Below are 16,712 nucleotides of genomic sequence, written 5' to 3'. Positions count from 1 at the left end.
GTTATTGTTATTGTTATTGTTATTGTTATTGTTATTGTTATTGTTATTGTTCTTATTTATTTATTTTTTCTGACTTTATATTAAGCTTTGTCTATAAAATTTGTATAATTTTCAGTGACAATAAAGCATATTTTTACTCTATTCTATACCCTCTCTCTCTCTCTCTCTTGTTGTTTCCCCATTACTGAAGATCGTGATTTATTCCAATATTCCTAACTATTTTTGTCAATTGTTCTATATCTTCAGCTGCTCTAAGAACTTGGCAAAATGAGTTTCCAGCTGAATTCTTAATTTGCTCGGACCATCTAATTGGTGGTCGTCCTCTTGATCTTTCCCCGAAACATTTTCAGAAACAATTAATCTTTCCAAACTATACCATATCCTTCTAAAATTTGTTAGATGTCGCTATAGCGTGTATTTGCAAGTTACTTCCTATTAATTTGCTTACTCGACAGTTAGATTTGATTTGGATTCACAGTACACCACAGGCTTTTCTGATGACACCAAGAGGTTGAAATGTGTAAACAGATGGTGGTATTCTCTGAAACAAATTAAAACTTATCTGTCTTTATTTATAATATTATGGGGTGTCGATCTAGTTCGCGTCCGTAGTAGAATACTACACGTGCACCCTGGGTAATGCTAAATGAACTAGCACATACTAGCAGTCAGACAATCCTTAGGATCTCCTGACCAAACAACACTTCCAACGAAAGATAATAAACAAAATAAACTGCCCTTGTGAGGACCGCACAACCAGACCAATCGGACCTATAGTTCGAATTTGCCTTATAAACATAGAAGGCATAAGCTATGCTAAAAGCCAGTTTCTATCAAAACTATTAAAATAGGACAACATTGACTTAGTTACTACACAGGAAACGCACTGCGAAACAGAGGAGCAACTACAAAAAAGGGGCAAAATACCGGGCTATGAACTGTTGGGCGCAACTTACCACCGAACATACGGCACAGCCACATATGTCAAAGAAGGTATTGAAAATGCTTCGCTAATCTCTACTTCCACTGATGACTGTATTTATAATGTGGTCACAAAAATCGCAAGCATTACCGTGTCCAACATTTACAAGCCACCTGCTACGTCTTGGCCAGGCCAAGCAATTGAAGTACATCCTCACCCTGCTGTATACGTTGGAAATTACAATAGCCATCATGAACAGTTGAAGTACAAAAATAGTGATGCGAATGGGAATGCTTTAATAAAATGGGCAGAAGACGAACGCCTGTACCTTTTGTTTGATGCCAAAGATCGACCAACCTTCAGATCCGCGGCATGGAAGCGGGAATACAACCCCGACCTATACTTCGTTTCGACCGACAACAAAGACTTACCTCTAGGGGCTTCACGAAGAGTTCTAACTAATTTCGCACACAGCCAACATCCACCAGTAATAATAGAAGTAGGGACGCAAATCACTTTAATTAGTTCTATTCCACGTCCAAGATAGAATTTTAAAAATGCCAACTGGATTGATTTCTCTGCGGATCTGGATAAATGCCTAGGGTGGATGACACTTAATATCAAAAACTACCACATATTTGTTGGTGCCGTGCTAAGTTCAGCCAAAAAACACATACCGAGAGGCTATCGCAAAGAATATATCCTTGGCTGGTCAGAAAATAGCTAGGAATTATATCAGAGCTTTCTTGAAACTAGCAAACAAGAAATAGCGGATGAACTACTTTACAGCCTAGATGCCGCTAGAAGCCAAAAGTGGACCGAAACAGTAGGAAGTCTAAACTTCCAGAAATGAAGCAGACAGGCATGGTCATTATTAAGAAAATTAGGGAGTGGTGTCCGCATGAAACGCCGAGAGGCAGCAGTAAAACAAGAGGCCGTAGCATCACACAGAGTAAAAACATCCAGGGCACCAAAGGATAAAGCACAACCATCTACGTAAAGGGAGAACTTAAAACTTTAAAACATGTACCCACAAAAACGGAGAATTCCCTCCCTTTCACCAGCGAAGACCTATCCGAGGCTCTTAAAGACGTTAAGCCAGCAAAAGCACCAGGATTTGATAATATTCACCCTGAATTCCTAGTAAATTGTGGCAAGTATACAAAAGTTTGGCTGGCTCAATTTTTCACAGACATCATGGAAACTGGAAATATTCCACAAGAACTAAAGCGCTCTAAGATAATAGCCATAATAAGCTAGAAAAACCCGCCGACATCCTAAAAAACTACAGACCAATTGCGTTTCTCTCTGCCATCTAAAAACTATTAGAGAGGACTATATATAATAGAATCAGCACAGAACTGTTCCAGGTGATCCCAGTCAAATAAGCAGGTTTTCGACCAGAACGAAGTTGCGCGGACCAGGTAATGTCACTCACCACCTACATCGAACCGGTTTTCCAAAGAAGACTTAAAACTTCAGCGGCATTTATTGATCTCTCGGCAGCTTACGACACAGTATGGAGAGAGGGCCTCATATACAAAATTCTCCGTGCAATCCCCTGTAAACCAATAGCACGCCTAAATAGCATGCTCAACGACCGAATGTTTCAAGTAGTGATGGGCACAGATATCAGCCCACCAAATAAACTCAAGAATGGCCTACCACAGAGGTCAGTGCTCTCTCCACTAGTATTTAACTTATACTTAGCAGATATGCCGGAAACACAATCAAGAAATTTCGGATACGCCGATGACTGGGCCCTCACTACACGATGCAGAACATTAGAAACGTCTGAAGAAGTTCTGACGGCAGACTTATATATATTGGGCAAATATTTTCGCAAGTGGGGACTTTAACCAAATGCATCCAAAACAGAAGTTAGTTGCTTTCACCTGAACAATAAACTAACTGGAAAGAACTCAACATACGGTTTGAAAATACCACACTTACCCACAACAAAACACCTAAGTACCTGGGTGTAACACTAGACAGAACTCTATCATTTAAAGAGCATCTAACAAAAACTGCCCAAAAGTTGAGTACAAAAAATAACATCATACAGAAGCTCTGCGGTACCACCTGGGGAGCATCGGATTCCACTTTCTGCTCTACTGCCTTAGCCCTTGTTTATCGACCTCTGAATATTGTGCTCCAGTTTGGCCACACAGCCCACACGTAAAAAAGTTCGACACTCAGCTGCACTGCACTATGAGGATGACAGCTGGTACAATTAAATCAACTCCCACCCAATGGCTTCCAGTATTAAGTCACATCCCACCTCCACATTTACGACGAGTTTGCGCACTTACCCGTGAACACAAAAAGATCATGAACAATATAAATCTGCCGATCCACCAAGATACCGAGGATGCACGAGATACCCGTCTTCGCTCTCGAAAACCACCAATAAAAACGGCAAGAATGATACATGAGGAGTTCAACATCACGAATGCATGGTCCCAAGAATGGAACGCATGGCAAAATAACATGCCCTGCATTACCCACAAGCCACCAGGTTTTGATCTTCCACGTAAAACATGGTCCACTCTAAATAGGATCCGAACCAGACATGGCAGATGTGCATACATGCTACATAAATGGGGAAAGAACCCATCTCCTCAATGTGACTGTGTGGAGAACCAAATCATTGACCACATTATTGAGAAGTGTCCCTCAAGATCCTACAATAGTAGCCCTGAAGACTTCCTGTTTGCAACTTCAGAGTCAATTGTTTATATTAATACACTTTATGTTTGTTTGTAACTATTTAAAATTTGTCATATACCTATACTACTAGTGTTTGTAATTTTGTTCTAAATGTGTTGTAATTGCCATACGATAAATAAATAAATATAATATTATCTGTACAACACAACCTCCCTCTCTAAATTTACCTTGAACCAAAAACCTAACAACATATAGTCCACACAATTCTGAAACTGTATTAATATAATTTCACAAATGTGCATGCTTGTACAGAAGTTCGCATTAAAACGAATTTAACTCTAAACTACTATAACTTATATTTTGTTGCACCTGGATATAACTCGCATCATACACGTCGTTATTTTGTTAGGATTTAAAGGATCAAAAAGGCACTTTTTGTGCAATTTCGTTTATTACTTGGAGAGCTTTTTAAAATGTTCTTTATTCTCGTTTAACGCGAAACCGAAAGCTGGAACTATGGAAGCGAACGGGCAAAAAGACCTTGTTATTTTTCGCCAGCGGATAACTATTGTAATTTGGAGTGAACTTCGTTCGATTCCGTGCTTTGTTTTGCTGTTGTGTGTTGCAATTACTGCAGATAGATGGGAATTAATTGCTGAGTATTTATTATCTACGACAGGAATTCATTTTAGTTTTATAGAATTTGGGCGACAACTAGTTTTACGCTTTGTAGAACTTTTTTTTTGATAATACGAGGATTATTCTATAAATTTTTGGGAGTATACTCCAGCAAACGAAGCATTTAAAAAATCAGGAAATTACTGGTTGCTATTTTTGAACTGGAAAATCTGGGGGAAATCTACAGAAAAGACGTACCATATCGTGGGTGTCCAAATGTTTACTGCATCATTTCATCAAATTTGTACTGCATCGTGGTTGTTTGTTTTCACGAATTTTGAAAAAATGTGGAAACTTTTTGTCAGGATCGCTCAAACAGATTAGGTCTGGATCCCGCTTATGAAAAAAAAGTTGATAAATAGCAAGCTGAAAATGTGTTAGTAGCTTAGTCGGATAAACTTTGATATATGGGAACACTGGAACGGGCAGTTTTAATTGGGGAACAGGTTAAAAATTTGGAACGTTCAGACCACGAAAACGGCACATTTATTTTGTCGAACAGAACAGACTTAAACTCTCCGAACAGAGAATAAACTCTCATGCAAAAATCAGACTGCTATTTATCACCTGTCATAATTCCTGTCATTTGACATATTCTACATGTTCCACTCATTAAAACGCCCATTTGGTGATAAATAGCAGTCTGATTTTTTGCATGAGAGTTGAATCTCTGTTCGTAGAGTTTAAGTCTGTTCTGTCGGACAAAATTCATGTGCCGTTGTCGTGGTCTGACCGTTCCAAATTTTTAACCTGTTCCACAATTAAAACCTCCACTGTTCCAGTGTTCCCATATATCAAAGTTTGTCCGACTAGACACCCTTAAGCTATTAAAAAATTTTCAGCTTGATATTAATCAACTTTTTTTTTCATTCGCGGGATCCAGACCTAGATATTTTGCAATGGTGAGGAGGATTTGTCTAAACTGGTTGTACTTGTACAGTACAGTTACCTTGTAGGTCACTGTACTGTACAACCTGACCTTGTGAGTTTTTCTGATCTAACCTATCAGAAAAAATCTTTTTTTGACAAACGACGTGGCCGTGAAGACATTTAATTTGTAGTCTCTTATTAGCTTCAAAATATTCATTCTGTCTTTGTCGATAATAGTAAAACACGCGCCTTTTGTAGGTTTTCGTGTAAGTTTACCACAAAAACTGAATTATTATTGATGTCAGTTTGTCCCAGAAACTTTGTAAGCACCGCTCCTCCGTCATTATAATAGACATAATGACAAATGAGGTGCCGAATGAAAGCCCAAGGATGTATCAATGATGAGAAATTTGACCTCGGACTTCTGGTTTTACTGTGCGACCAGCACGTGCGATATATTATTCGACGCTCCTTATACTCGAGCCAGATGAGCGCAAAAAATATAAACTTCCGGTTTTATGTCAGTCTGTCTGTCTACCTATCACATTAATAGATAACATGACAAATAAGACGTCGAATGAGAGCCCGTTATTATTATTAAGACTCTTAGTAAAAAGTTTAACTAAAGTTTACCACGTGAGCTTATACCTACGTCAGGTACATACTTTTTTAATGTGACTGTCGACAAACGTACCTTACTTTAAAGATTTTAATTAAAATATTGGTTTGAACTTAGGTCCTTCAAAGAAATGTTAAAAATATACATACCCAAAATATACTCCCATTTTATTACCTGAAATTAAAAGAAATCGTTAGAAATATGTTATTAGATTATTATATCAAGTATATTTTCTACAAAGTCGTCCATTCTCGAGAAAATGAATGTATTCCAACCTTTACGTGCTCACTGTATAATATAATAATTAGTCTAATTCTAAAGCAAACCGCATTAAATCACCTAATATGACCCCCGGCCCCATACGTATCAGCCGTATTATCCACATGATTAAGATATATTCTAATCTGAAAATTTTAATCAGTTTATCTTTCTCGAGTGGGCAAATATTTTTCTTAATTCCTTGACACTGTTTACGATGCCAGTATACGGCGAGTCCTTAGTTTCAGACTAATTGAACCGCCCACCTCATTACTTCTAACTTTCAAAGCGAACCATTTCCACAGATTACTTTTCAGAACTCTGAGAACAAAAGTAATCAGCGAAAAATGCACACGAGCTACTTCAAGTAATGTCTCTGGTGCGTGACACACAAAACTACAAAATATAGTACAGATACACGGACAAAGATTGGACGAGGGGGCTAAATGTATCAGGTATTAATAAAAATAAAGAAACAAAGTAGCAAAATGTCTGTTCTTCTTGTTATTGTTCTGAAGCTATTTCCTTGTGGTATTTTTATAATTAACTATTTAGATAGGAAATAAGCCACAATTAAATTGAAATAAATAATTTTATTAACGTTTCGATGCCCAAATCGGGTGTCGTTGTCAAAATTCAAAATACTACTAAATTACACACAAATGTTGTTGCTTATTAAAAATATCTTCTAATAATTTATTTAATCTGACTCATTTATATCGGCAATTCAGACATTATTATACATTTTAAAGTAGAAGACTTTAAAATGATATTACCAATATTTATGAGTTGCGTTTCTGGGACGACTTTACTGAAAGATAGTTCATTCGATTATATGAAATCAACCCCAACTCAAGAATATCCGTCACAAAAAAATCGTGATCTGTCTTTAAAAAGACAACCAAACGCAACGGTGACAGTAAAATTCTCGCGTTAGAGATTCCATAGTAAATCACGAAGGAAAACCAGGAAAAAACCTCGTGATAATATCCCGACATCGTACGTATTTGGTTTTACATTTAGTTTACTCTTAAAACTAATACCAAATTCTGACTTTAATATACAATACGGTCGGAAAAATGAAAGCGTGAACGATCACATCAATCACTTATTTTGTATTTGCTGTCTTTTTCTATAACAAACGTTTGTTATTTATAGAAATACAAAAGGCAGCAAATACAAAATAAATGATTGATGTGATCGTTCACGAGTATTCTTTCATTTTTCCGACAGTATTGTATATTAAAGTCAGAATTTGGTATTAGTTTTAAGAGTAAACTAAACGTAAAACCAAATACGTACGATGTCGGGATATTATCACCAGGTTTTTTCCTGGTTTTTCCTCGTGATTTACTATAGAATCTCTAACGCGAGAATTTTACTGTCACTGTTGCGTTTGGTTGTCTTTTTAAAGACAGATCACACGCTACGATTTTTTTGTGGCGGATATTCTTGAGTTGGGGTTGATTTCATGTAATCGAATGAACTATCTTTCAGTAAAGTCGTCCCAGAAACGCAACTCATAAATATTGGCAATATCATTTTAAAGTCTTCTACTTTAAAATGTATAATATATGAGAGATAAATGAGTCAGCTTAAATAAATTATTAGAAGAATTTTTTACTAAGCAACAACATTTTTGTTTAATTTAGTAGTATTTTGTATTTTGAAAACGACACCCGATTTGGGCGTCGAAACGTTAATAAAATTATTTTATTCAATTTAATTGGGGCTTATTTCCCATCTAAATAATTAATTGTTCTTGTTAGTTTATTATTAATTATCATTAATAATAGTATATTATTCAACGAGCATGTAATGATGGCTTTACTCACGATGATGAGGATTGCGACACGAGCAAACATCAGCATCGATTCAATTCAATTCACTTTCAATTACGATAAATGTCGTAATTCATAGCCAGTATACGCGAGTAGAATACTATACTTTTTCTACGACCTTCTTCTTTTTTATTGGTAGAAAAAGATAGTTAATAACTCCTCTCGATTAAAATTAAAATTTACAAAAATAAATGTTGTTCACCAATTGTACGCGGCTGATTAATTGGTTGCCTTCTATTATAAGGACGCGTATTCGCTGTGTGCAAGTAGTTGGAGGGGATATGATAAACTATCGTGTGCGTGAAATGGCGAAACTTTGCATTATTTGGGGAAAATGGAATTTGGCAAATGCTGTCTTATGTGTTGTAAAAATACAACAATAAGTAGTCAAATCGAGTTCTATTCGTTTCTGAAAAATTATAAGTACAAATTAATGCAAAGCGGAAAGTTGACTTCTATCATAATAAAGCAGAAATAAGTAACATAACTTGAATTTTGCCTTCTTACTAATCTTCAATAGGCACTATGTATTGCTCCCAAATATACATACATAGATATGCAATTATTAAAGTGAATTTAAATCATTGATTGTATTTCACTGTGGATATGAATGCAATTGGAATACTAAATGTTTAAGTTTATAAGATTGTATATTGACGTTTCGGTACCCATTGACACATGACAAACACACAATTCGGCTTCAGGGATCCATTGGGTACTCGAGAGGAACTTTTTGCAATACAAGTTCTCTTTCAAAGATGTAGAGACGTGAATTGTGAGATATATGTGTGTTTTGTTGATTACCAGAAAGCGTTCGATAGAATAAAACAAGACGAGCTGATGAAAATATTAAATTCAATTGGTCTAGACAGCAGAGATCGCCGTATAATAAACAATATCTATTACGAACAAACTGCAGCTGTTAAAATAGGGGATCAGTTAACAGACGACATAAAGGTAAAAAGAGGTGTGCGACAGGGATGTATATTGTCCCCATTATTGTTCAATACATACTCAGAGCACATTATGAACCTAGCGCTAACAGACATAGACGAGGGAATACTTATAAACCGATAACGATTGAACAACATAAGATACGCTGATGATACTGTCATTTTTGCAGACAGTCTTGAAGGTCTGCAGACACTTGTCTCCAGGGTGGCAGAAGTAAGTAGAAGGTTTGAGCTTGATTTTAACATCAAAAAAACCAAATACATGGTTATAAGCAAAAATAGGATACCACCTGGTCAATTACTAGTTAATCAACAACCTATAATACAAATCACCAATGTTGTTCTGAAGCTATTTTCTTGTGGCATTTTTATAACCAAGTATATTATTATTCGAATGGGAAATAAGCCACAATTTTACCTAAACATGATTTTATTAACGTTTCGACGCCCAAGTCGGGTGTCGTTGTCAAAATACAAAATAATACTAAATAAACAAAAATGTTGTTGCTTAGTAAAAAATTCTTCTAATAATTTATTTAATCTGACTCATTTATACCGGTAATTCAGACACGTATTATATATACATTTTAAACTAGACGACTTTAAAATGATATTGCCAATATTGATGAGTTGCGTTCCTGGGACGTTAATAAAATCATTTTTAGGTAAAATTGTGGTTTATTTCCCATTTGAATATACTTGATTACAAATCACCAACTTTTGTTATTTAGGTGCAAACTTAAATGAACAGTGGGACCAATCGACGGAAATTAAGATAAGGATCGAGAAGACAAGATCAGCTTTCGTCAAGATGAAAAAAATCTTTAACAGCCACGATATAAAATTGGAAATAAAAGTTCGTTTATTAAATGCTACGTATTCTCCGTTCTTTTATATGGCGTGGAGTCATGGACCTTAACTGAAGCATCACTGAAGAGACTCGAAGCATTTGAGATGTGGTGCTATAGACGCATGTTGAGGATTTCCTGGATAGACAGAGTTACCAACGAAGAAGTTCTACATAGAATGGGTAAAGAGCGCGAACTAGTCGTAACCATAAAACGTCACAAACTGGAATACCTGGGCCATATAATGCGCAATGAACAACGATATGACCTACTTCGGACCATACTTCAAGGTAAAGTGCATGGGAAAAGAGGTCCAGGACGAAGAAGAATATCCTGGCTGCATAACCTGCGAAAATGGTTTAACTTAACCACTACCGGACTTTTCAGGGCAGCAGTCAACAAAGCCAAAATAGCCATGTTAGTGTCCAACATCCGTAACGGATAGGCACCATAAGAAGAAGAAGTACTCATTGTTCATGTTTACCTTTTAACCCGGGAGCAGTCGCGCCGTTAGAAAAAATCTCACATTTTGTCCTTTTCCGTGATAACTTGATGAAAAATTTTGCAACATAACTTCTCACTCGTAACTGCCTCGTGGAAGATTGTTGTAACGCGTAGAAATTTTTTTTTTAATTTTTTTAATTTTTTTATTTTATTTTTTTGGAATTTATGGCTTTGGTGAGAACCAATTAGCTTCAAAACTGTTAAAAATAGATATTTTCAGCATAACAAGTAGGTAAGTAAAAATATTATAAAATAGAAATTTGTTTTAAATTCGCATTTAAATTCTTATTGTGAGATTTTTTTCTCTACGCGCGACTACTTACGTGACAGAAGTGAGCGTGACTGCTCCCAAGTTAATAACCTCAATGTTCAATGATGAAAAAATTTAAACGTAAAAGATATGCTGACTGATGCTTACCGTTAAAAATCATTAAAAAATGTTTTTTATGGATGCTATACAATATGCAACTTTTCTCACAACTTACATACATTTAAAACGAACAATTCCTCACGCAGTGAGAAAAGTCGACCTTTGCAGTGAGAAATATTTTTTCTCACGGGTTCTTCTACAGTCTTCCATACTATGATCGTCGTTTTCATGGTAAAATGCACAATACAAACACAATTTATGTTGTCAAATAAATGTTTTAAAGCAAAACCAACCAGGTATTACCTTTCAAAACTCTTCAAAAATAACTACTAATTAGAATTAAAAAAAATAAGGTATATAAATTTTAAAATTATTAAATATCTACATGTATATGTATTTAGTTAGGCAACTTAGTTGCCTGTCTCCTCTTATAACACAATGACCCAATTAATTAACCCACTTACCATGTGTGGGAGTTATTTGCCCTAAAGCCACATCCATAAAAATTGTATCCATCCTTTGGATTTTATGACGTTTATATCTATATGAGACTTTTGGTCTATTTTTAAAAGGTTTCAATCTTTGTATTTTTGGGTGGCTCACCATGTTCTTGTAACACTGATGATGCTCTTGTTACAGAGCGAAAACGTTTTGTTTCTATATTTGTAGCCCTATAGAGGCTTTTTAAACTAATATACCTTTTACCAGGACAAAATTTTTTTATTAAATTTTACTTATTTGTAGGTAGTTCAGGAACTAGAATAGAAAGCATTATATTAAGAATCCTTTGCTAAATGATAAACCATTGAAACTGAGTGCATCTGATTTTGTAGGAGATGAGTACAGTGGAATATCAATTTGCATATGGAATGACAGAGGCCAAAAATGTGTGTGGAAGTTATTAGTTCTCTTTACGATAATTCATTGAATGCTGTTTATGTAATTAATCGACTCAATCGTCGTAAACAAGAAATCTTGTAAACTGCCCTCGTAGGCTCGCTGGTGTCACTCCTCCGTTATGTGCTTGATAGATTGGACCTCGCCGCAGCTGCATGACAGTGATGGTAGCTTACTCCATTTGTGCAACATATACGCACATCGACCATGTTGAGTTCTAATACAGTTAATACGTGGTAGGTCAAATCTAGGAGGAGTCTCTCTGATCCAAGGTATATCTGTATTTGGTTGAGCTTCCGACCATACATGGATCCATTTGGTGATCATGTTGAAGCCGGTGGCTGTAGCTGATTCTGCGGCTTGTATTAGATATTTTCTGGAGCGCAGTCGACTTTTGGTTGCATCTTCTACATAGTTATAAGCGGCGTTGATCTCTTTGACAAATACCTTGCTTTCTACTAAATCTCATTGGTTGTAAATGGTGGGTAACAACTGTTTTATACCTTTAAGATTTTGCTATTGTAAATGCATATTGTAATGTAACTAATGAAAGATAGAACTGTTAGAAACTGATGGAAGAACTAGTAAAGGAAAACCGAGGAGAATATGGAAGGACTGTGTGACAGAGGAATTAAGAGAGAAAAGTCTAGATCAAGAAGATACAATGGACAGATATAAGTGGCTAAGAAGAGTAAGGAACAACGAACCCTGGAAAGGGCAAAGCTGAGGAAGAAGAAAAAGATTTATTAAATGAACAAGACAAGTTCGATAAAATGTACGTGTCCGAGAGTTTTATCTATTTCGTATCTATAAAATAAAGCCGTGGAAAGATGGCCCACCCTGTATATCAAAAACTCTTTTGCCATTTAATTTTTGTATTCACGGTTAGCAACACAAATTAATAAATTGCACTAAGTGAATTAAAGCAAATATAATATTTTAGAGTAAAACCGAATGTTCCAAAATTAATTAAAATATAGCCATTGTTTCGGAAATTAAAATGTAACCATTGCTTTCGGAATTGATTAATACATTTATAAATATAAAATGTTACCTGCTGGTAAATACATAAAATAAATATGGCTAACAATTTGTTTTAGCTCCAAATTGATTAATGAACAGTTTAAATAAAATAAAATTATGAATGAATAAAATGAATGTGGAATAATAAAATCTTGAAAATAAAATCGAACAAGTTATTTTCAGAACTACGATGAAAATTTTTATTTTGATATTAAAACAATGTTTTTGGAATAAAAATGTACGTGTCCGAGTGTTTTTAGAAAAAATGTACGTGTCCGAGAGTTTTATTTATTTTCGCATCTATAAAATAAAGCCGTGCAAAGATGGCCCACCCTGACGTATATCAAAAACTCTTTCGCAATATAATTTTTGTATTCTCTGTTAGCAACACAAATTAATAAATTGCACTAAGTGAATTAAAGCAAATATAATATTTTAGAGTAAAACCTGATGTTCCAAAATTAATTAAAATATAACCATTGCTTTCGGAATTTATTAATATATTAAATTTATAAATTTATAAATATAAAATGTTACCTGCTAGTAAATACATAAAATAAGTATGGCTAGCAATTTGTTTTAGCTCCAAACTGATTAATAAACAGTTTAAATAAAATAAAATTATGAATGAATAAAATGAATCTGGAATAATAAAATCTTGAAAATCAAATCGAAAAAGTTATTTTCAGAACTACGATAAAAATTTATATTTTGATATTAAAAACAATGTTTTTGGAATATGATGAATGATATAAAGGACTTCTGTATGAATTATTAGTTCGTTTATTTGAAAAATTGTATTCCTTTAGCTTTTTGTTTCGACTATTTATTCTGATGCCAGAGAAGACAACAAACAATTAAGTGGTGGATGTTAAAAGATACGAAAGCAGGCATATTCAGCTTAAGAATAAAAAAAACATATGTTAGAATATGACAGGAACTTCTGATACAATTTGGAGGAAGATGACCAGTATTGTTACAGATACTGCTGTTCAAATACTTGGAAAAACATCAGGAAAGAAGATGGATAATAAACAAACCTGGCCGTCGTCAAAGAAAGTTCAAAAAAATATACTAGAAGAGAAAATTATATAACCATTGGTAAAAAAAGGTAGGACACAATTGTTAAAACTATAAAGTCACGAAAAATGGAGTAAAAGTAACAGTATCAAAAGCTACAACAGAAAATTAGTCTAGTAGAAACAGAGATATATAAAATAGCCAAACAGAGAGCAAAAAAAGGAAAAAAAAATTAAATCAGATTAGATGCTAGATGGGTATTTTTCTTATTATGGCCTGAAAAGATTTTTAGAAGTTGTAGCGATCCAAAAAATGTTTAAAAACAAGATCAGTTAGAAAAAATTTACGTGGCCGTTAGTCGTATCTATTTTCGCATCTATAAAATAAAGCTGTGGAAAGATGGCCCACCCTGTATATCAAAAACTATTTTGCAATATAATTTTTGTATTCACGGTTAGCAAAACAAATTAATAAATTGCACTAAGTGAATTAAAGCAAATATAATATTTTAGAGTAAAACTGAAGGTTCCAAAATTAATTAAAATATAACCATTACTTTTCGGAATTGATTAATATATTTATAAATATAAAATGTTACCTGCTGGAAAATACATAAAATTAATATAGCTAACAATTTGTTTTAGCTCCAAATTGATTAAAAACAGTTTAAATAAAATAAAATTATGAATGAATTAAATTGAATGTGGAATAATAAAATCTTGAAAATAAAATCGAACAAGTTATTTTCAGAACTACGATGAAAATTTATATTTTGATATTAAAACAATGTTTTTGGAATAAAAATGTACGTGTCCGAGTGTTTTTAGAAAAAATGTACGTGTTCGAGTGTTTTATCTATTTTCGCATCTATAAAATAAAGCCGTGCAAAGATGGCCCACCCTGTATATCAAAAACTCTTTCGCAATATAATTTTTGTATTCACTGTTAGCAACACAAATTAATAAATTGCACTATGTGAATTAAAGCAAATATAATATTTTAGAGTAAAACCTGATGTTCCAACATTAATTAAAATATAACCATTACTTTCGGAATTGATTAATATATTAAATTTATAAATTTATAAATATAAAATGTTACCTGCTAGTAAATACATAAAATAAATATGGATAACAATTTGTTTTAGCTCCAAATTGATTAATGAACAGTTTAAATAAAATAAAATTATGAATGAATAAAATGAATGTGGAATAATAAAATATTGAAAATTAAATCGAACAAGTTATTCTCAGAACTACGATGAAAATTTATATTTTTATATTAAAAACAATTTTTTTGGAATATAATGGACGATATAAAGCACTTAAACTTTCTGTATGAGTTATTAGTTTGTTTATTTGGAGAATTGTATTCCTTTAGCTTTTTGTTTCGACTCTTTATTCTGATACCAGAAAGGACAACAAACAATTAAGTGGTGGATGTTAAAAGATACGAAAGCAGGTACACAATATGTACCTGCTTTCGACTTATTCAGCTTATTATATTCAGCATTATATTCAGCTTAAGAATAGAAAAAAAAACATGTTAGGATATGACAGGACCTCCTGATACAATTTGGAGGAAGATGACCAGTATTGTTACAGATACTGCTGTTGAAATACTTGGAAAAACACCAGGAAAGAAGATGGAGAAGAAACAAACCTGGTCGTCGTCAAATAAGGTTCAAGAAAAAATAAACTAGAAGAGAAAATTATATATCTAGTGGCAAAAAAAAGGTCGGACACAATTGCCAAAATAATAAAGTCACGAAAAAGGAAGTAAAAGTGGCAGTATCAAAAGCTAAAACAGAAAATTATACAAGGAAAAACAGAGATATATAAAATAGCCAAACAGAAAGCAAAAAAATGTAAAATATTTTAATCAGATTAGATACTACATAGATGGGTATTTTTATTATTGTGGCCTGAAAATATTTTTGGAAGTTGTAGCGATCCAAGAAATGTTTAAAATTTCATTTAATTCAGAAAGCAGTAACTTTTATGCGACCCTGGATAAGAATATAATTTGCATCTTAAATTTATTTATGTTTTTAATGGATATCATAAATATTTCCACAGAAAGCACTTTAGGATTGGAATAAACATACTTGTTCGTTGACACAAACTAATATACCTATCGTTGTATTCCGAACTTTGTCTTAAAATCTGAAAACCGTCGATTGGATAATCAAAATCGAAATAATTATATATGTTATAGTTCAAGTTGATTATCCAGTTGGAGTTGACTCCAACTAGTTGGAGTCAACTCTAACGGCTGGTTTCAGTAAAAGTTGATTATAAATATAAAATGAAGATTTATATTAAACATTTACTAGTAAAAGTAGACTCCAACTAGGAAAAGTATACTCTTCCCAATGCCATTTAGTAAAAGTTGATTCTGATTCACACAAACAGCCGATTCTAGAAATTAAATGTTACTGAATATGTTCAAATTAGTCTAGGCTTTATCGTCGCCCCCGTTAGGTCAATTACTCCGATTAGAATTTTTTGCACAAACTTACTCAAAAAGAGGTCCTTATAACAAATCTAATGGGTGCCAGGCAGTACCTTGATCGATAAATTGTTTAAACAATTTTTTTTAGACAAATTCACAAAAATAATTTTTTCACTTCGAACAATTTTTTTAGATCATTTGGGTTATTCTGAGCAAAAATAGTTATTTTCCTAACAAGTGCAGAAAGTCATACTTTTCCGCACGCGGCTGCAGTTTGCCGAACGACGCGAAGCGGGAGTTCGGCAAGCAGTCGAGTGCGGAAAAGAGACTTTCTGCAAGCGTTAGGAACAATATTTTTTCTATGAGTCTTTAAAAAATTAACACGCGTGCGGAAAAGTAACACGCGTGCGGAAAAGTAAAACTTTCTAAACTAAAACGCGTTCGCGAAAGTAGACATTTTTGCACGCTCGTAGAAAAAAGGTATTTTGTGATTTTTCTCTAAAATTGATTGTTGTCGAGTTATACGCGATTTAAAATTTGAAAAATGCGAAAATAGCCATTTTCAAGGCTTAATAACTCGGTTAAAATCCATTATTATGAAAGTCGGAAAGTGACCAAATCAAAGTTTATAGCCCCCTCTACAAGATCCAGCAGAAATTTTTGTCACTATTTTATTACTGAGCTTTATCTTTAATTATTAACAATGAGCGCTAAGTGCGTATTAGGCGGCCGTCAATGGTGGGTGCTAAAGAGATGCACCATTCCAGCCGTCCAATGGTGAATCT

The sequence above is a fragment of the Diabrotica virgifera genome, chromosome 3 (assembly GCF_917563875.1).
Source record: "Diabrotica virgifera virgifera chromosome 3, PGI_DIABVI_V3a".
Taxonomy (NCBI): domain Eukaryota; kingdom Metazoa; phylum Arthropoda; class Insecta; order Coleoptera; family Chrysomelidae; genus Diabrotica; species Diabrotica virgifera.
Note: the sequence above shows the minus strand (reverse complement) of the source record.